General features: G+C 41.3%; 1 protein-coding gene and 1 long non-coding RNA gene across 3 annotated transcripts in view; one reads left to right on the top strand and one right to left on the bottom strand.

Annotated features, from left to right (window-relative positions):
- Positions 1-21,630, top strand: part of SOX6 (SRY-box transcription factor 6) — a 459,717-nt gene that overhangs the window by 2,599 nt on the left and 435,488 nt on the right. For both annotated transcript variants that reach the window (XM_077930886.1, XM_077930879.1), the window contains exons 2-3: positions 5,759-5,798; positions 8,581-8,631. The gene's annotated coding sequence lies outside the window, so the exon portion shown is untranslated. The remainder of the gene's footprint in view (positions 1-5,758; positions 5,799-8,580; positions 8,632-21,630) is intronic.
- LOC114598578 (uncharacterized) lies at positions 2,437-20,854 on the bottom strand. Its single transcript, XR_003707090.2, has 3 exons — positions 20,541-20,854; positions 6,809-6,967; positions 2,437-4,109 (listed from the first exon to the last, which is right to left on the bottom strand). It is a non-coding gene; the product is annotated as an uncharacterized LOC114598578 (long non-coding RNA).

The raw sequence follows: 21,630 nt of genomic DNA, 5'->3' as shown, positions 1-21,630 counted from the left end.
GAGGTACCACTGTAGATCAAATATCACAGAGAAAGCTTCCATATGATTTGGTCTCACAATGCTTTTCAAAGGAATCACTTCAAGGATCCAACTGCTGGTCTTCAAGCCCTGGTTCACAGGTGAACATTCAACAGTTGATGACTACAGCATTCAGTGATGGAACCATCTCATTGTCTGTATAAGTCAAATCCTGGTTCTGTGCCTCCTATAAATCATGGGGGGGGGGGATTAATTATTGCCTTTTTTTGCATCCTTGATAGCCTGACCCATATATTACTTCACTTCTGTATATTTATTCTCAGTGTACACAGTTTTGTGTGTACAAAACTGTGTGTACAGTTCTGTGATGTCAACCTGTTTTTGACAACGCTGGCAATATGTTCGGGGTTGCCAACCTTTTGGGGCCCATTGGGAATTTTGGGAGAGTGCTACGAGCATCACCCCATGCACCTGCTTCTCTCTGCGCTCCCCTAGGCTAGTCTCTCCCCATCCCCACAACAGACAGAAAAAGGGAAATCGTACACACACACATCATTTGTTTTTCCAAATGGTCTAGATAAAAGTCAGATCCAGCTGACAGATCCTCTTGAAAATGTATGATTTTACATGGGATCCACCCCCACTATCAAATTAAACCATACAATGGCAGATTGCACAGTAACAATCCCTACAGCACCACGAAAACATTGATCCAAGCCGCAGATTCTCATGGATTTTCATGATTTTGACACAAAACTGCAACAGAATTACAACAAAACCACCAACAAACCACAGAACAGATCTGTGGACACAGAGGCGACCTACGATTTGATGGTGGTTTTGAGATGATAATTTGTAAAAAGATTTGAGAATCCACAAGGATCTATGCCTTGGATCCATGTCTTTATGTTATGACAGTGCTAGAAAGCACTGGGTCTATTATTCTTTTAAGTTTCAGGTAATTGAGACAATGTGATCTGTATTTTGATTTGTGATTTGATTATACTATTGCAAGAGGATCTGTTTAGATCAGCGCTCTCCAGACTTTGGGTGACACACTTTTTAGACATGCATCATTTCGCAACACAGTATTTCAGTTTTTCTAGCAAAGTGGCGATTAAACTAACCCCTTTCCACCCCCTGGAGAAGTGTGGGGAGCATTCGCGAGACACACCTATACACTGCAGCTGGCACACTAATGTGTCGCAACACACAGTTTGGAATACTCTGGTTTAGATGGATTGAGTGTGTTTTCAGGCATGTGTACCTTTTCTTTCTCTCCCTCCCCCCATGACTCCTATGATACCTTTCTTTCTCTCACCTGGCTGCTATGTTTTCCTCCCCACAAGCTTCCCATATTTCTTCCCTTGTGCTCCTGCCCTCTTCATTCACTCCACTTTCTGTTCATCTACTCGGGTGTTCATTTCACCCTTGGAAACACTCCACCCACTGCCTCTATCACCTTTAAGTGCTTTGTGGCAGATGGTGGGGTGGAATTACCACCTCATGACCAATAGGACAGTGAGCCGAAGAGAGGCCTTGGGTGCTTTTGGGGCACCAGGGGAATTCCTCAAGAGTAGCACTGTATGCCCTCAGCTGTAACTGTTCTAAAATCCAGTACAACTAGCGGAACTCCTTGTGAACCTCACAATGTGAGATTTACACTCCAAGGCAGAAGGGCCTCAAGCCAGATGACAATGTTAAGAGTGGTCATTTCTCGGTGAGGTTTTCAATGGCAAGTCCTTGCCACCCTTTTCTAATGAAGCATGAATCCAGTTTGGCAGGAGATGCCATTTTTCTTGCAGGGAAGTCATTTGCTGCATTTTCTCAGGGTTTTGAGTTAAGCATATATTTGGCACCTGTGCTCTGTAACTGGTGTAGTGCCACATGAGAAGGCACAGTGCCACTCTGGACAGATGGGGTGAGGTGCTGGCATGCCAGGGAGCCTAGTATAGGCACCGAGGGGGTCGGATTTCTCTCCAGGAATGTTGAAACATCAGCACATCTCGATCTTTGGTATCCGAGGCACACGTGTTTCTTGGCAATAATAAGGCTTCCTGCTGAATATCTTGGCATGGACCACAAGGTGGCTTTCCACACCATGGGAACACATCTAATTTCTGCCATCATTGCCCTTAGACGAGAAACAGAAAAGGAACTGTATTTTGCAGATTAGACTTTTTAAAATAATAGATGAAGAGCTGTTAAAATGCCATCACAACTTTCATGGACTATGACTCTTTTATTAGTTAATGGCTGGTTTATTCTGATCAGAGAGCACTAGAAAGTGTGGCTTGGCATCCAGCAACAGCAAATGTCACAGTTTAAAATCTTTGTTCCAGTTTTTTCTCCTGATTTAATTTAATTTTGTTTTATTCTTCTCTTCAAGAAATGATAGTGTGCTTTTTTTGTCTTCCCATATGAGTGTGTGTGTGTGTGTGTGTGTGTGTGTGTTTGTATGCGTATGCGCGTGCACACACACATGATACAAAAACAACTTCAGGGCACTGCTCTATTTTTGCTGAAGGCAATTCTGCATGGTTTATTTCCATTTATTTACTTTTTTTCCTCAGGAATTACAGTAAAGGTTTTCTATTTCATCCATTACAGCACAGTGTTTTTAACATTTGAATAGCTGCATCAATATGAATCCTTTATAAGAACCTTAAAAAACAAACTTTGCCAAGTCCCAGAATACAGAAGCTAATTCACAACCCCAGTCCTCAGCTGCCTCATGAATAAGGGAGACTGTGTGGCTGACACTTTGAAGCTGTAGCTGTTAAACCATACAGAATATTTACCTCAATAAATCATTATAAGAAACTAAGGTACAATTATACCCACAGAGAAATAAAATTCAAAACACTGATTTATGTGGTTCAGTTGCCTGTTCTCTTTTCCATCATGTTTTGAATTTTATGCATGTTTGTCATCTTTGGCTGTTTCCATGTGTCTTTTAACTAATGGGTCCTGCCTTTTTTAACGTTGCTCATTAGGGTTGTTACTTTACTTTGACATCTAGGCATGATTTGCACAGCGTACAAAGTTTTGCATCTAAAATTAACTGTACCTTAATGTATAGACCCAAAAACTAAATGGGGAAAAATGGGAGAAAATGAGCTTAATTTATTTCAAGTTAAATGTGGTGCTGCTCAACTTAATTTAATTTAATCAAAGAAACTACATTGTATTTATGTGCTGCTTTGATGTTATTTTGGAAAATGAGACAGTCCAACATTCTTATTAATTAATTCACAATATTTTCACCCTACCCTTCAATACCTAGAGCAGCTTACATAAAAATAAAAATGTTATACATACAAAACATCTAAAACAGCAGACATAAAACTACAGCACAACATAAAACAATTTCTAATCCAATAAACTAACAACAGTTTAAAATATTTTGAAAGATTCAGCAGATTTACAAGTGAAAAGATATAATAGCTTGGGAAAACTGGAAGGTCTTCACTTAGTACCACAGAATAAAGTGGGTGCCAAAGAAGACTCCCGGGTGGAAGCACTGTTGCCACTCTCTTCCTGGAGGCCGCTTGCCTTACTTCTGATGTAAGGGCTATCTGGAAAAGAGGGCCAAACTAGGTGAGCACTTAACAGGTAGCAGGCAGCTACACATCTTGCTTTTCTAAACACACCAACAGTGCGAGAGCCCAGTTCTCACTGGGAAAGCAGCACACAGGGATGGAGAGGATTATCTTTTTGGTTCTCCACTAAGATCAAATTGGAGATTACCTGTGGGGCTTTGAACCTTGTGGTGGGGGGCACGGAGGGAGACTCCACTGGTGCCAACGGGAGACCTTTTCTACTAAGGTTCCTAGCCATGGCAAGGGGCAATCTCCATTCCAGTCTAAGTGGGAGAGTAAAGAAACAAACCTCCCCTTCCTAGGTGCTGCTTTCACAAAAAGAATAAGGTTTGTTATGTACTGAAGTTCTCACTCTGGGCCAGCAGGGGGGATACTGTAGATAGTTTTCACTCAGGTCCGCATATGCAAATAAGGAATTGAAAGTGACGTTCAGTGATTGGATAGTTACAGAAAGTTGTTACTGTTGCTTTGTAGTTGAGCTCTATATAAGCAGGTTGGCTGAACCCATCAGATCAGTTCTGTTGTGGCCTGTGAATAAACAAGAGCTGTCTGAAGAATTGCTGTGTCGTCTGATATGTTCACCCACAACTTAACAAGGTTCCCGTCCTATGTAATTAGCTAAGGAAAAACAAGATGTGTTTTTAAATAGACGTCAAGTTTATGAATTATTACTACTACAGATTGTATATATCAGGGGTAGGCAACCTAAGGCCCGGGGGCCGGATGCCGCCCAATTGCCTTCTCAATCCAGCCCGCAGACAGTCCGGGAATGAGCTTGTTTTTACATGAGTAGAATGTGCGCTTTTATTTAAAATGTATCTCTGGGTTATTTGTGGTGCATTGGAATTCATTCATTTTTTCCGTTCAAAATATAGTCCAGCCCACCACATGGTCTGAGGGATGGTTGACCGGCCCACAGCTGAAAAAGGTTGCTGACCCCTGATATATATAATACATGCTGAAACAGATAATGTTTTGTTCAATGGACAGTCCAAAAGCTATAGTTACAGTTAACAGAGACCAGGAGGTAGGATCGCAGCAGACATTTTTAAAAAACAACAATTCCATTAATTCTCTGTTCACTTCCAAGCTAATTCAAAATGCTCATACTATCTTTTAATAATTCATAAACATGTTCCATTTGTGTTTAAAGCATACAATATCCCAATACCTAAAATGGCATTGCTTCTTTTCCAATTCTCAGTAGTTAACGAAGGACAATTGCTCCTCTGCTCCTCTGCTCAGAGAACAGGTTAGTGACATTCCTGTTTCTAAACTGGAAATCTCAGATAAAGGAGAAGATACAGAAAATGGACATAGACACTGGGGGACAAACATCAAGATGGGGGGGAAGCATGAAAAAGATGAGCTTTCAGTCTTAATAAGTTTTCTTTCTTCCCTTGAATTATCTGCAGTGTTCCATTTTTTTCTTAGAGAAGACAAATCTGTAATACAGTAATTGTTCATTCCTAAGGACACTTCCAGACTGCCTCATTGTTCACACAAAACTTGGTTGTTACCCCACACTTCTGTCGCTTTTCTAACCACAAAAAGTCTGATGAGAAAAGTGATAGAAAATTCCACTGGATAGCAGTGTGGGATAGCAACCACTAGCTGGCAATGTCATATAACCTCTGCACGAACATATCTGAATGAATGCTCAATAAATAGGAGATGTTGTATAACTTCTGTGCAAGTTTTGTGCAAAGATCAGCATGAGTGTTCCATAAATATCTAGCCTGGAATCTCCTCGGGTTACTTCCAGAGTAGGCAACTGCAATGAGTTGCCTTTGAAAAATAGTTTGAAAACTGCAGTTAGTATAAAATACAGCCTGGTGATCAATTAAGATCACCAATGAGGCTCACCTTTACCGTGAAGTGATCCAACATATGAGTATGTGCAAAAGACATGGCCTTTTCAGTGGTGCAGCTAAAATTATCAGAAACCCTTCCTGTAGCGCTAGGATCCTTTATTGTTGGTGTGAGGCATGTTTAAAAAACCTTTCTGTTTTAACAGTTATTAAGTAATTTTTAATCTTCTATTTTTAAAGGTTTTACACCAGCTATTTTCAAATCTTTCAAATTGTGTTAGATTCTTATTCTTTGTTATGTTGTCTTGATTGCTTCATTGTAATGTTACTTCCTTTTTTAATGGCACAATCCTCTGGTCGCTTTAGGTCCATTGAATTTTGAGGATCTCCTGCTCTGTTGATGAAGGTGGGTGTTCATCCTCAGAGAGGGATGTATGGTCTTCCAAACCCTCTCTGAGACATTTTGGAAAGCCATTTTGGTATGGTGTCAGATAACAGAAATGTGTGTGCTATCTGGCCAGATGTGCACACCCTAAATTAACTTGTTGCCCTCAAATGTGCTGTCTCATCACCAATGCTGAAGTAAAACTTAACTACCCACCCAGTTGCTTTGAATACTTGGAAGAGAGGTTACCTACCTCAGGCAGCAAAATTTATTCAGCCAGCCATCCCATTCCATTACACCAGCAGCTCTGCCAACACAGATTCACTCTCCCTTGCCCGTTTTGGATTGCTTTGTTCTTAAATATTTATTTTAATATTGGGTTTATATATATATATTTTTAATTTATATTGACCTATAAGGTGTGGTTTTCAAAGTCTTGTCTCATAGTGTCCTGGACATTCCCTGGGTGCCCAGTGGAAAGTGGGATAATGCCTTTACCACCATCTTCCATCTCTGCTCCAGTGGTAGAAGGTATAGGGTGTTCTCATTTTGCCAAGTAAGCAAAAACAGTGTGAGTTAAATGCACACTGCTTTACGTTTTTTGGTCAGGCAAACCCAGTTAAAATGGTGGTACAATTGGCTCAGTAGCTCCTATTTCTGTCGGCTTCTGCACCCTGACATTTGGCCAGTTTGGCCAGCCTCTAGCACCGGCATGGATAACCCATATTTTCTTGCAATGTAAGTACAAGTTTCTTTGCAACTTGAGTGCAAAGAACATCTATGCAAGAACATCTTTTATTGTGAATTCTCACACCTGCAATGGCCTTCTATAGCAACATGTGTCCTTTGTGCAGCACATATATTTTAAACATATAAAAAATGCAATACATAGTTCAGCCTAATTGGGATGGGAGCAGTGAGGAACGTTGCATCCTCAGACAGATAGGAAGAAGATAAGGGAAGAGGAGCATGTCTAGAAACTGAGAGTGCTTCCAGTCTCCACTATTTTCAGGAAGGTTTCAATCTCATACCTGTGAGTTCAGGTTTCACATTTATAATTGATTAGGAGGTCTTGTGCATCAAACCCACTTCCCCAAAATATCAGGCATTTTGTGATAAGAAAAAATTATGGAGAAATGTGCTGGAAGTGTGTGATAACACTTGCTTCAATGCAGTGTCATCCAATATTCCTGTAAACAATCAGAAATAATGCCAATTAAATAGCCAATGTCATTTAATTCCCCTGCAAACAAACCAGGATGCATACACCCCAACAATGCAATCCTACGCATGTCTACTCATTTATTTCAGTTATGCTTACTCATAGGAATAGAATGTAGATGTAGATTATATTTCACATATAAATATGGCACTGTGGTCTAAACCACTGAGCCTCTTGGGCTTGCTAATCGGAAGCTCAGCGTTTTGAATCCGTGCAACGGGATGAGCTCCCATTGCTCTGTCCCAGCTTCTGCCAACCTAGCAGAAAAGCACACCAGTGCAAGTAGATAAATAGGTAAATGGCAGGAAGGTAAACACTGTTTCTGTGCACTCTGGCATTTGTCATGGTGTTCCGTTGCGCCAGAAGCGGTTTAGTCATGCTGGCCACATGACCTGGAAAGCTGTTTATGGACAAACGCCAGCTCCCTCAGCCTGAAGCGAGATGAGTGCCACACCCCATAGTTGCCTTTGAGTGGACTTAACCGTCCAGGGGTCCTTTACCTTTATTTCTTATTTGCTACTGCTGATGCCTTTTTTCTGGTATATATGGGAATGTGTTATTATCTTCTGATTCTTGTTTTTACTGTAGTCATCTTGAGAAACTAAGCCCATTACATAAAGTTCTGTTTTCTCCTCCTTTGAGCATACATTCTTTTGTGTCAAATTCTTCCTTTCTGAATTATACAAATTATACAAATTCTATATATTTTAAACACTAGCAAAAAACCCGCTTATAGTAGTGTTGCCATATTTCAAACTAAAAATCTGGACAGAAAAACCGGCACTGCCAACATGGGCTGCCATATGTCCAGATTTTCTTGGACATTTGACTGATTTCCACCCAGGGGTGGGTCTAACACAAGAGTAACACAATTGATGGCTTAGGATTGGTGGCTGGCCAAAGTTGGCATCTTGACCTTATGAAGAGTAGAGGCTGTGGAGAGACCATGGAAAATATGCCATCCTAAATAGTACTATTACTTTACCTTTTGCCCTTAAATGACACTCCTTGTTAGATGGGGTATGTGCTACAAGAGGCCCACCCAACCTCTGCAGTTAGGCCACCAAGTCTCTGCCTCTTCACCACCACTGTCTCCATACCTTCATTTTGCTGCTCACTCTTGTTGCCAGCACTAGGGTGCCATTTGCTTTCAGTGGCAGTAGCACACACAGAGCAAATTCAGCCCCTTGTCCCCAAGGTGGGTTAGTCTGAATGACCCTTTTACAAGTAACACTGTAAAATCATTTTAAAAATTCCTTCCAGTAGCACCTTAGAGACCAACTAAGTTTGTTATTGGTATGAGCTTTCGTGTGCATGCACACTTCTTTAGAATCACCTATTGTAAAATCACCTATTTATATTTTCTATTTTGACTACAAAGCTGTAACTTTAAAAAGAAAGTTATCAACTTTCAGAAATACTAAGGGTGACTTTTTATACCAGGTAACTGTAGTCTAGCCACAAGAATAAAAATGGGTAGCATTCCTAAAGCACTTTCAAGTGTTTACAGTTGTTCAAATATATTGTTGTGTGTTGTCATCCTTACATCTACCTTAAGGTATTATTATTCCCATATTATAGATGAACAGATTGACTCTGAAACGAAGAGGGAATGGCTTGCCTATGACAAAGGTAAGATAAAAAAAATTGGCATTTCTTGATTTGTATCTCAGTTTCTTGCACCTTTTCTTTGAAGTAACTCCTACTTTCTTCACTGAGATTTCCTCCCATGTAGGTGCTCACAGGATTGCAGCCTTAGTCACTATGCTACATTTCAGAGGACAGGTTTATAACCTGTAAATTGATGTTCATGTTATGGTTCCTGAACCCAAGTGCACCACATAGGTGGAACTCCCACTCCGTGTTTCAGACCACATAGGATTATTGCTCTGAAGCTCATATAACTCTTGCTAAATTGCAGCTTTCCACGCTGAAGGGCCCTGGTTATAAATGAAATATCCTTTTGAGGGGAAAAGATTGACTATTTGTCATATGTGAATAAGGTTGATTTGGTTATCATGATTTTATGATTTTGAATTGTGCCAGTGTGTTGCATTTGAATTGACTTTTCTTTTCTTTTTATTTATTTTTTGCTGCCCTGGGAACCTTGGATGGAAGGGTAGGATATAAGTAGAACAAGCAAACAAAGTAAGTTAATAAAACATTAGTTTCCCCCTATAGTTTCACTTTAAGTGAGTCCAATAGGTTTTGGAATTTTCTGGATCTTGCTTCCTCTCATTGAAATCTGAAATGGTATCCCTGCCTATTCACTGCATTTTACTCCATCACACATTTTTCTTTCTTCTAGTACTTTAATAGGGAATTTAAGGCTTGCAGAGTCTGGCTCCCCCAAAAAGAACTTTCACGCAGCAATGAAAACATCAGGGAAAAAAACATTATTTTTGAGGTTTCCATATAAAACCTAAAATGAAATGGTGCCAGATATTTAACTGCAGTTTGGTAATATTCCAGTGACTACATATAGAACTGTTTACTTTGTCTAGGACTGGTGCTTGAAAATCTAGTTAATTCCTCAAAATGAATTTTAGCAAACAGGGCCATATATTGCTTTGCTAAGAATAGGTGACCTAGGCTTAAGTGAAGTGAAATGTGAATAAGAGAGAAGCCCTACACTCAATACTTGTTTCAAGAAGAAGAGATACCACTGGGGTGCATATCTGCTTGGAAGCACACCCTCTGATGTGGAAGCCCTTCTCCCTGATGTGTAAGAAGTGACTGCTTGATGGTTAGAAAAACGCACTCTACTCCTGCTTAGGGAATTTTTTTTATTTTCCTATATTAGGTGTTCCAGAGTTAAATCCTAGCATTGAAAACACCTGTAGGGGCTCAGGCCTCAGAGGAAACTGATCCCTGCCCCTACTGAGCTCTTGCGACATTTCGAACTGGAAATTAAAAACTGAAAGAGATTACTCATGTATTAGTTCCCAGCCACACACTACTCAACACACAATTATTTTGTTTCTGCTGGAATCTTAACTGAAACTCACAATGCAGCCTCAAAGGAGTCCCCTGCTGCTGATGATTACAGAGAATCCCACTTCCTGCCACCTAAGCCCGTGCAACTCCCTCATTTTCACCACCCTGCAGAGATAAATAATGTATATTAATGTGAAAATATCAACAGCAGAATCTCTTAAATAGTGTTTGCAAAAATCAAACCTCTCTTCAAATCAAAATGATGCACATCTATTAATTTTGACCAAGGAAAGAAGAAAAACTCAAAATCTCCATGAAAAGGCTTTTGAAAAGTGTTAGATCCTCTCCTTGGAAAAAAAGTGTAAGTGGGCTATAGATGGGATATATTTCTAAGAAAGAAACAAATAAACAGCCTCAAGGCTAGACCAGAAAAGCCTCTTTAAGGATGAGGCTATAAAGTGAAAATTGGCAAGGCTGGATCTGTTTTGCTTGCTATGCCCAAGTCATTAAATTGAGTAATGTAGAAAAACAATTATTTGCATCTTAATTATCTGAAACTTCTTTATATTCCAAGGCATATTCCACAGAATCTCTGCCTGCCTGGGGTTTTTTTTTATGCTGCAGCAACAGCAATGGGAAGTGTGCCCAACTGGACCCTGTTGCCAGAGAGAGACAACATCCCTTGCCTTTGGGGTGGCATGGATTCCTCTTCTGGCTCTGCTTGCTCCTTTCCCTCATGCACTACAGTGCAAGAGGATCAGCCCATAAACTGGACAGATCTTGAAATAAATAGCATTGCTACTTTTTTTTTTTTAACGATTCACCTCATAAATTCCCAGCAAGATTTAAAGAAGTGAAAGTATACTGTTTTAACTAAGTCATTGTGGTGTAGTGGATTGAATGGAGACTTAGATTGGGATGATGCAGCTTCAAACCTCTGTCTGGCCATAAATTTCACTGGGTGGCCCACTCTCTATATCCCAGACTAGCCCACCTCACAGATAAAATTGGATAATCTTCTGGTTTGGGACCAGGGTATTTGAAGAGCCATCTTTTTCTGTCTATTGATTGCAATCATCTTCTGAGGCCCTGTCCACCAAGGCAGGTGCAGTTAGAGGGGATATAGGACAGGGCCTTTTCAGTGGCAGTGTCCTGATTGTGGAAACTCCTCCCTAAGGACATGAGACTGGCTTCTCCTGTATTGTCTTTCTTAGGCAGATGGCAGGTTTTAGGCAGTTTTCTTCCACCAGGTTTTTACGTCCCCTGTTGCTTCTATTTATATCAAACTAAAACCTTGATTTTGATTCTTCATGTTATGTAGACTCAGGTCAAAGACTCTGATGAAGTTGCACTACAAGTCAGTGGATTTTAAGCAGTGATGTAGTTTCTCACACAAAAATGGGGTATTTAGTACAATTAATCATCTGTTTTCTTGTTTTCTTTTTAATGAACCTCATGTGGCCACGTCTAACTATATCAAATATCTCTGCTCAAGTCATATAATAATACTATTGTTGCCCTGGTATAGACATTTTTTTTTTCAGAGAAGTGATCCTGCATTCTCTCACTGAACAGGCCCATACTTGTATAAATTAAATAATCCATAACATGAAAGCTTCTGTTTATATCTGGTAGGCTTTATTTTTAATCTTACAATCCATAATCCTGTAGTTAGGTTTTACCTGCAATGAAGTCAAGGAACTTCTTCTGACTCTATGGCTAGCATCCAAGGTTCTAATATTCACATATCAAAAAAAGCAATAGGATGCCTTGCAGGGAATTGGGGGTGGGGGGGTTCCCTGGTACTTCTCATTTGGCAAATTCTGCTATGCACAGCTAGACGGTAGTACTGCTATTGCAGCTGTGCTGGACTGAGGTCCCTGCACTGGGGCAAGGGAAAACATTATTCCATGGAAGACAGTTGATCCAATGTTTGGTGACACCACTGCTTTCCAAGGATGTATTTATTTGGATCTTGTTTGTCATAACTTCTCATCAACTTGGTTGCCGAGATACCTGTCAATCACGTTAAGCAGGCACCTTCAAGGTATTGTTTTTGGTGCTGATTTTTAAAAAATCAGGGTTGGCATAATGTTTTTGTTTGGTTTTTGACTCACATAACATGAATATATCTGTTTATCAGATTGAATGAGAATCAATTGTGATATAGTAGCTAAAGACTGAGGGTGAGTTAAGCCTTTTGTACAATGGGTAGTCCTTAGCAAGTCACTAACTCAGCCCAGCTTACCTCATAAGTTTGTTGTGAGGATAAAATGGGATTTCCCTCATTCATGTTGTACAGCAGGGGTGCCGACCAAAGAGGGCCAGATTTGATGAAGTGAACATCGGTGAGGTCCGACCAAAGTTGTTCACCTTTTTTTTAGAATTGAAGTTGTTGACCAAGGGCTTACCATGGAGTGACATGGAGTGGTCCATTCAACTACTGGATTCCAGACAGGTTGCCATTTCCCTACATCTTTGTCTTTCCCAACTAGCAGCTTCAGCCCCCTCTGCAGCTGCCCAAAAGCATCTATGTACGGCATGTTCCTGACTCTGCTTCTGTCTCCTTTGCTCATTCATAGACTTCAAAGGAGCCCAAATTACTCCTTACACTACTGGGCTACCCATATTTTATTGCGTACAGGAACAATGAGATTGCAAAAGGCAATATCCATTCAGATTGCAAGGTTAAGTTTTTTCTGCTGTTCCCAAAATATGGTTGAGGGAAATGTGTAGACATAGCTGAGCTGTGGTTCCCTACAAGTATATTTCTAGGTGCTATATTATTGAGGTGGGTGGTAGAAAGCAAGGGAAGTTGTTCCCACCCAGTACCCTGAAAGTACCTCCACCCGGGCTTCCTGGGGCTGAGATTGTCTTGCCTGAGCTCCTGGGTCCCTATGTGGTTTAGGGATTTTTCTGCCACAGACTCTTTTGTGCCTGCCCCTGCCCCAGCTCTAGCTCTGTTGTGGTTTCATTGTGAGCTCTAGTTCCAGTCATTTTCTCAGCTATCCTTCTCCATCTGTATATGGGAACATGCTTGGGGAGTTCTGATAGTGACTGAAAGGAGCATCTCCTTCTTTTGAAGGCAAGCTTATTCTCTCTCTCTCTCTGTGGGTGAAGTAGAAGCAGGGCCAGGGCCAGGTAATGAGCACTGGGGAGCCAGGGAGGAAGGCTCTTTCTCTCCATCCTCAGCTTTTGTGTGTGGAAATAATATGAGGCTGGTTCACATGTTTATCCAATATACAAATAGTGTATGAACATATACAGTGCTGTGTATTAATAAGGCATATGTGCATTGAGCTAATAATATGAAACATCCAGCCTCAAAATATTTCTACCCCTTTGGACCTTCACTTATTTAAGCAATTCCAAATTCACATGTATATGTTTGTCATAAATGTATTCGGATGTGGGTTGCATCTGCTCACATGGCAGAATGCGTGTGGGTGGGGTGGGGGTTGAGAAAGTAGAGAGCATACTTATAGAATTATAGAATCATAAAATGGTACAGTTGGAAGGGGATCCCAAGGATCATGTAGTCCAGCCCCCTGCAATGCAGGAATCTCAGCTAAAACATCCATGACTGATGGCCATTTGACCTCTGCTTAAAAAAAACCTCCAAGGGAGGAGAGTCCACAACCTCCCGACAGAGACCATTTCATACTTCTTGAAACCCAGTCATGCCACTTTAGGGGCAGGACCGTAACTCAGTGGTAGAGTACATGCTTTTTATGCTGAAAGTCCCAGGTCCAGTCCTTGGCATGTCTAGATAGGACCCCTGATTGAAACTCCAGAGAGCTGCTGCCAGCCAGTGTAGACAGTACTGAATTAGATTGTTCAGTGATCTGTTGCAGTATAGGGCAGCTTCCTAGGTAAGACCTGTTGAAAAAGGATGAAGTGTAGGCGAATGGGCAGATAGACAGGAGACCCAGCTCAAAATCTAATATCAGTCACGAGCCTCAAAGCTCCTGTGCACATTGAGAAATTGCTTCCTAACATGTGGAAATTCATGTGGAGTATTTTAGATCATAATGGGTATTTGCCCTATGTTGTACTCAGGGTTATAAACCCACCTCATAGTGTGTAGGTTTTGTGTCGATTCCCACATATGTAGGAATCTGATGGCGTCAAGTGGCCTCACTGAGGCTCAGTAAATTTGAAGACACTTCTTACTATGAAAAGTACTACAGATCTGACAACAACAATTATTTGAAAACAACAGTTAAGGTGAACATTGATTTTCCATCCTGCCTCCACCCGCACTCTCTGCAAATGACACTGAGTAAAATAACTGCCAGCCTAATTGCTTTGCTCTGCCCTATATAAGGCAATATTATCATTTAGATGATCGTGCACAGCAAAGGTGTGGATCTGAATGTGAGCTTCATTTGTGTAAGCAGCCAGCACCTGGGATCCAGGCACAAGCTGTTCCTACCCCCACAACGCTCCCCCTGTCCATGTCAGAAAGAGAAACATGACACTCTCATATTGTTTTTAACGTGCAGAGCTCAGCCTGCAGTTTGCCTTGCTAAGAAGTCCTTGTCATTATGAATGTGCATTTATGAGTGCATTGTACACAATCCTGGTATGCAAATGTGGAGCATTCAGAGAAGTGAAATCATTCTGTGTTATTATTATCTTTGTAAATTACATCTTAAGAGTTGCTTGGTTGTGTGTGTGTGTGTGTTTTTGAGGACTTTATGATGGCAGTTTAGTCTCAGCCATGTAGCACAAAGTGTTTCTTTCATTATTAACAATAACTGAGCCAATGAAAATGCTTTTAAAAATACACCAGACAAGCAGTTATCCGGCTCTTCCTTTTCAACATCCACAAACCATCTTTTAGCATCTTATAAACCAGCATATAAAACAGCTTTGTAAACATCTGCTTTTCATTGTTAATTGTCAGGAAAAATTAGAGGCTTAAATGCTTCTTTTGCAGCGCTTCTTAATCCTGCAAGAAAAGCGCTAGATTCTCACCACTCTCCCTTTTCTAGAGCAGGTCCTTCAGACTGTTCCCCCCCCCCCCTTTCTAAAATAAATAAATGTTGGCTCACATTTATTAATGGACAATTTAACATTTTAGATTTCTAAACATAACAACCCATTTCGCAGTGCTATGAATGAGTCACAGTGAATGCAGAATTTTACATATTTCCTGGGAGCTATAAAATGCAGTTTCTTTTATATTTTGATGCTTGCCCCCCAAATGCTTTTGAGGGTTGCTTCTATCTTTTTGAGGAAAACTTCAATGAAGTGCTAATAAAAATATGAAGACTTTCAAAATTCTCTATAAATGACTCTTCCCAGGAGCTGGTGAATGATAGCTAGCTGTAGGAAGCTCATAAATGAAACAGACATTTTACGAAAAAGCGGGGATTAAAAATTGCAACAATGCTTCCTTAGTTATTTATCTAGCAAGAAGCACAATAAAAACAATCTTCTTACAGCGTCACAGTGTTTTGTTTTTAAATATTTTTTCCATTTAAATTTTTTTAAATCCCATTTGTTTTTCCCCTTCAACCCTATCCTCATAATCAATGCTGGTGCAGTCTGCCTGGCAAAGATTTGCTTCAGGTACTGTTCACAATACACAGTAGCTGCATTATAGAAGTGGGTGGAAAGGCAATCTGTTCACAAAATATGTTCTACCTTTAAAAAACTATTACCCTTACTCTAGATTTGCCACATTTAAATCTTCTCCTTTTGCTCCTCTACTCATATTGGGGCGGGGGGATATATCTCACAGTTTAACAAATATATGGTTTGCTTAGCTTTAAATAATTTTCTTCACTTACAGTCAGTCAATTAAACATTTACTCAGTGTATTTATTTTAATTTCAGACTCTTTAAAATATAAATCCACCCAGCTGCATCTTAACAGAAAGAGGTGCCTCAGAGTTAGAACCTTAAAAGGCAATGACAACAGGCAGATTATATTTTTGTTTGTTTATCCTCTGCCTTGGAATTATTGCTTTTATGTAAACGTTGACTTTTTATTACAAAAATATACTTTAATGAAGAAGGAAAGAAAGAAAGAAAGGACACAGACAACAGTATTGTAAAACATAATATTGCTGTGATTTGCTTACAGCAGTCATTGCCAGTCTGGTGCCCTCCAGGGATTTTGGACGCAACTCTGTGCCAAGGCTGCCTGAGGCTCAAGAGTTGTAGTCTAAAACATCTGGAGGGCACCAGGTTGGCAAAGGCTGTAATACTGGAGCTAGAATCCCATTACAGTACTACCTCCTGATGTAATGCTTTCAAGGGAACTGACTGTTGTCAATGTAGTCCATAGGGTAAAATTACATAACGCTGCTTAATGCATTAATTTCTATGGTATCATAAATCTAAGAAGCCTTAACATTTCATATCGCATTAGAATGTAAAGTCCCTTGTTGTAAAGGCTGTGTGTTTATTGTTCAAAGAAAAATGCCCCTGTCTTTCATGAGCTGTTGATAGAAACAACTTCGTTCAAGTTAATCTGTAATTAAACCCTGATAATATTTGAAGATTCTATTTAAGAATGTTTTGCTATTGCAATAAAATATATTCTTCATTTGTAATGTGCTAATGAGCAGTTTTAAATGTTAATGGATAATTCTTAGGTTCATTTGCTAATTATTCAGATAAAGAAATCAACACTGTTGACCAATTCCTTCAAACCTTTCTCGCAGCAAGTCCATTTGCTGTTTGTACTTCCACAACTTTCAAAAAGTTAAGCATAAGTAAAAGTTAAAATAATTATCACATTTAAGCTGAAAACTGAATTAATTTAGAACCCCCTCTAATACAATAAAGCATTCTTAAATAGAGAGGAGAATGAAAGCCCTTCTTTTGACCAAATTCTACTTAATTTACATTTTAGAACAGATGTTAGCTAAGCATTTTACTAATTTTAACTACCTTCACTGGGTGAGATTCCTAATTACAACGTTTAATCCTTTACACTAAGGCATGCCATTGTTACTATTATTCTCTGTCTCCATAAACTCTCTTACTTGCCTTTTTTCCTTCTCTATGCAGCTTTCAAACAATTTTATTAATTTGATATCTTGCTTCTAGAGACATCTACTTGGAAGCTTCATCCAAGCATTTACCGGCTTGTAATGGGGAAAACATTGGTTCTAAGAATATAACTGCTAGCTATTAAGTACTATGATATATAGTACATTTTTCTTTTAAGGTAATAATAATAATAAAAATATTAATAAATAAATTTATAATTATAATTATAAGCATTATTATTGAATGTGGGCAAAGTGGGATCAATATGCAAGTATAATATATTCATATACAACCAGCATATAGAAAGTTTATATAAATCAATCACTTCTGATAATGTTTTCCCATTCAGGCATCTACATGCAAGTGACTTAGACTACTCTTGAAAGCATGGGAATTTGGCTAGAGCACAGATGTTCTTGTGCTCCTTTTATTTGTTTAAATGGGGCTTGTGCAGACAAACTTTCCAGCAGGTTGTGTTTTAAGCCCTCAGTCACTGATTTGCCCCATGGATGTGTGTGGAATGAAAGGCAGTTAGCTTAATTTAGCTTTATCCTGCTTTCTATGAATCATCTATATGTCATCTATATGTAGATGCAGCTATAGCTTAAGGAATGAAACAAATACTGTCTCTACACAGGTACAGTATCAATTGATTTAGGAGTCTTAGAGACTTCACAATTTGACTACTGAACTGGGGCAAGGTAATAATTTTATTTGTGTGACCACAGGCCATAACAAGCTAAACTTGTCTGACCCCATAAACAAATAAGGAATGCCCTTTGCCAGCAGTCCAGATCTACACCAATCAATGGAAATTGTGTCATTGATTTCCCAGGCTTGCAGACAGCAGCCTGTGATTCAGTATTCCTGGAGGCGATAAGCACTTAAGATTTTCACATCTGCTTTGGAAGAAATGTTTTTTCCTCTGCACAGGCACTTTTTTTAATATAAGGAAAGACTCAGAAATCAGGGACATTACTATGTACACTAGAGTAATCATCAATTAGCTGGCTTGGCTGCAGTAAGGAATTATGGTTGCTCAGGGCCTTTGCTGCCCTACTGCAGAGCTTCCTTAACTTCTACTTTGCAGCCCAATCCTATGCTTGTGTACTCAGAAGGACTTTCTTTGCAGGTACAACATTATCCTATTTTGGCAGAGAGACACAAAACTTCTTTAGAAGCTCTGAGTACATGCACTGGTGGCTGCACAACTAGAGATGATTAGAGAATATGAAAATCTGAGGCAACATACCTGTAAGCCCCCTGGAACTCAGCTGGACTTACTTCTGAGTAGGCAGTGGATAGGAGTTCTCAAGTTTCATATTTGAGAGCTGTCAAGGACTTGTACTACTATTTTATTTTTGTAAAGACATGTTCAAAAGGAAGTTTTCAAAATAGTGAGGTCAGTTTTTCTTCCAGAGACGTATCCAGAAAGATCTAGCTAGTGATGGCTGGATAAAAGAGCACAAATTTTGTTTTGTATTTTCTGAAACAGCACCTTCCTTGTTCACCATGTTAGCTATTCCAACTCTCACTTTTTTTTAAACTGTTAGCTATTCTTAGTTTCCTTAGCATTGAGGTACCCACCAACCTGATGTACCACTTGTTGCTCAGATAGCAGAGAAATGGGAACAACTATTTAAAAAAGAAGATACTGTACTTGACTAACCTCCAAGTAAATAGGTTGTCTGTTGAGGGCAACCTGCCGAAGAAAAGTGAATTGTCTCCAAATGAGAATGTTCTGTCAGGCAGGTGATAAGAGGCTTTGTCTACAGGTGGTGGTGGAGGGGGGGTCAATTTATGCACAAACGACTTCCTGTACTGCATACACAACCCCTGGGCATTCCTCTCTAAGTATTTCTGCTCAACATAAACTCCCCCTGGTATGTGACGCTAAAATTTGCCTTTCATACTAGCAGATCTTACGTGATAGCATTATATGAGGAATCTGTCAGGCCACAGTGCCAACTTGCAGCACCCATAGATTTTCTAAGTTAAGGGTTCTGAGAGTAAGGCATCTATTTGCATAGTTACCAAGGAGTAAGTCCCATTGAACTCCTTGGCACTTCCGAGTAAAAACATACATAATACCGCGGTATGAACGGTTCCGAGGCCATGCTTGTTTTCTTTGGGGTGAAGTACCGTTGAACCACACAGGGGGTCTTACTTCAGGATAAACATTCACAGTATCGGGCTGCACAAAGCGTCGAACCCTTTTAAGCATTTTACTTCCCCGAGACTACTTTTTCTTTTCCCTTCTCGGTTCCACATTTTGTTGAAATGTGTCTAAGAGCAACAAAAGGAACTTTGCGCGAAAACTCAGGAAAGCTGTGTGATCTGAGCGCGTCTTCCTTGTTTGCACTGGGCTCTTGAATGAGTTGTAGCTTTCAGCTTCCTTTGCAAAGGGGCGAAAGAGAAATCTCTCCCCGCCCACCCGGGCTCGTTCAAATCCAGTCAATATCAGTTCTGGTCTCCCGGATCACATGGCTGGGCAAGGCTAATTGATATTATCCGGGAGCAGCCTGAAGAATCAGGATTTAAATGGGCGGAGATGGAGTAGGAGGGAGAGAAGAGGATTATCAGAAGAATTTCCCTTTCTTTTATTTATTTCAGGGTTGATAAAGCGTACAGAAATGGAATGTTGGGAAATGATACCAGATCCTAAAGCAGCGTTTAGAACTTAAAAAAAACAAACCAAACCCGTCAGGAATTAAAATGCTGCAGAAATAAAATAAGACTTGGGAAGAAGCCTCGTTGTGTAGCTCTTCAGGCACGCACAGCCCCGAAAGGAAAAGGCAACTCCTCTCGGAGTCCGAGAGATCCCACCACAGAAGGGAATCCCATTGGCCGCTTCCGCGCCCTCAATGATGCTCATCTTCCTGGGTGATCTGATCTGATGCCCTTCTGTTCTTAACTGCCTTCTGCCATTCTCATTAGAAAGGTATTCAGCTTCTCTTCCCAGTTCTTCCATTACTTCTTCGCAATGTTCTTAACAGGACCCTTTTTTTTTCTTTAATGGCTTTGCAAAGCGGTAATCCTTAACGCTCCATTGGCAGGCTTTGGATCTGTCCCCCCCCCCCCCATCTATTTTTTCCCCTTACATGCCGCGGCTGCTATTCGGGGGATGGCCTCGAGGTGGCGTTTTAGGCACATAAACAAAGGCTTCTCCAAAGCAGCGGCGGCGGCGGCGGAGCGCGCGCGTCTTTTCTGCAGTTTACCTCTTATTAGGCTAACGGTGCCGCTAATGTTTTGGTTTTGTGATCCGTCACGTCTGCCTTGTTAGGGGGGGAGAGGGGGAAGCGCGCGGCTCCGGAGAAGCTCCTGACTCTCCTTGCACGCCGAAGAGCGGCACGATTTCACCAAAGGCTCAGTAAAACCCACCAGCCCCTGCCCACTTTCTCTTTTTGAAAAAAAACACTAGGCTTATTATTTATTTTGTGTCAGTTTGTAGGAGCGGGAATTGACACGGCAGAAGGAGCGTCTTAAGACTCCCAGCTCAGCTCCACCTGGCGCTCCGTGGCGGAGCGGACTGCCCATCCCATGTCTGAAGGCGCGACCGTAAATAAAGAGGGAGCCCCCCACACAGCCCAGCTTACCTCCCAAGAGCGAAGGGCAACCTCGGGGGCGGAGGAGGAGGAAGAGGGAGCCATCCGAGGCATCTGTCACTCGATCAGTCCTTCCCGTCTCTGCCTGGCGGTGACAAACTTGCAGGACGCCTCGATCGCCTCTCTCCCCTCCCCCTCCCCACCCTCTCTCTCTCCATCTGCCCCGCTTTCCCCAAGTCAGCCTTAACCCACCCACGAGTCAACCGACGGCTCTTCCCACCCTTCCTCCTCATCCTACACGCCTTTCACTGGAGGCTGGGGGACCAGCAGTCCCTCGCGTTTCCTTCTCGCCCCCCCCTCTCTCCGACCCCCCTCCCCCCACCGCCCCAGTCAACGTCCTCCCCTAGAGCGCGGAGCAACCAGCCGGTTGTCAGGATGACATTTCCCCTGTAAGGCTCTCTTTTTGAGACCCAGGAAGCAGGTAAGGATGCCAAGGACGATTCTGGCTGCGCAGGGCTTGGAGCAGAAGGCGCGAGAGCAGAGCAGGGAGCGAGAGCGAGGCGGAGGGAGGCAGGCAGGCAGGCGGGCGGGGGGTGGGTGGGTGGGACAGGGCGCCCCGGAGGGGAGCTGCCGAAAACACGTCTTAAACACAAAAATCTCCGCGGGCTCCTTTTCTTCTTCTTCTTCTTCTTCTTCTTCTTCTTCTTCTTCTTCTTCTTCTTCTTCTTCTTCTTCTTCTTCTTCTTCTTCACTTCTTTGCCTTTGCGTTTTGGAAGAGCTCGTGAGGTCCCACGCGCACTTCCTGCACTTTTGGTGGCCCTTTCCCCAGCTTTTGATCCTCCCTCTTTTGGAGAGGTGATGGGAGGGGGAGAGTTACCCTACGATTAAAACACACACGCACAAAATAATTACGAGTGGTGTTGTCTTGACCCCTGGAAGTTTGCAGAGCCCGGGAGCAGCCCACCATGATCACAGTCCCCACCATCATTCACCTTCTTCGAATACCTTCGCGGTAATAATTATTCTTGGTTGCTTTAAGTGCAATACATTTTATTGCCTCAGAGACCATCTACTGTTTGATTGAATTATTCATATCCCCCCTCTTTTTTGGTGTAGAAGACTGCATCTGGGGACTCTGATG

Source organism: Podarcis muralis, chromosome 1, assembly GCF_964188315.1.
Source record: "Podarcis muralis chromosome 1, rPodMur119.hap1.1, whole genome shotgun sequence".
Classification (NCBI taxonomy): Eukaryota; Metazoa; Chordata; class Lepidosauria; order Squamata; family Lacertidae; genus Podarcis; species Podarcis muralis.
Note: the sequence above shows the minus strand (reverse complement) of the source record. Positions and strands in the feature narration are given on the sequence as shown.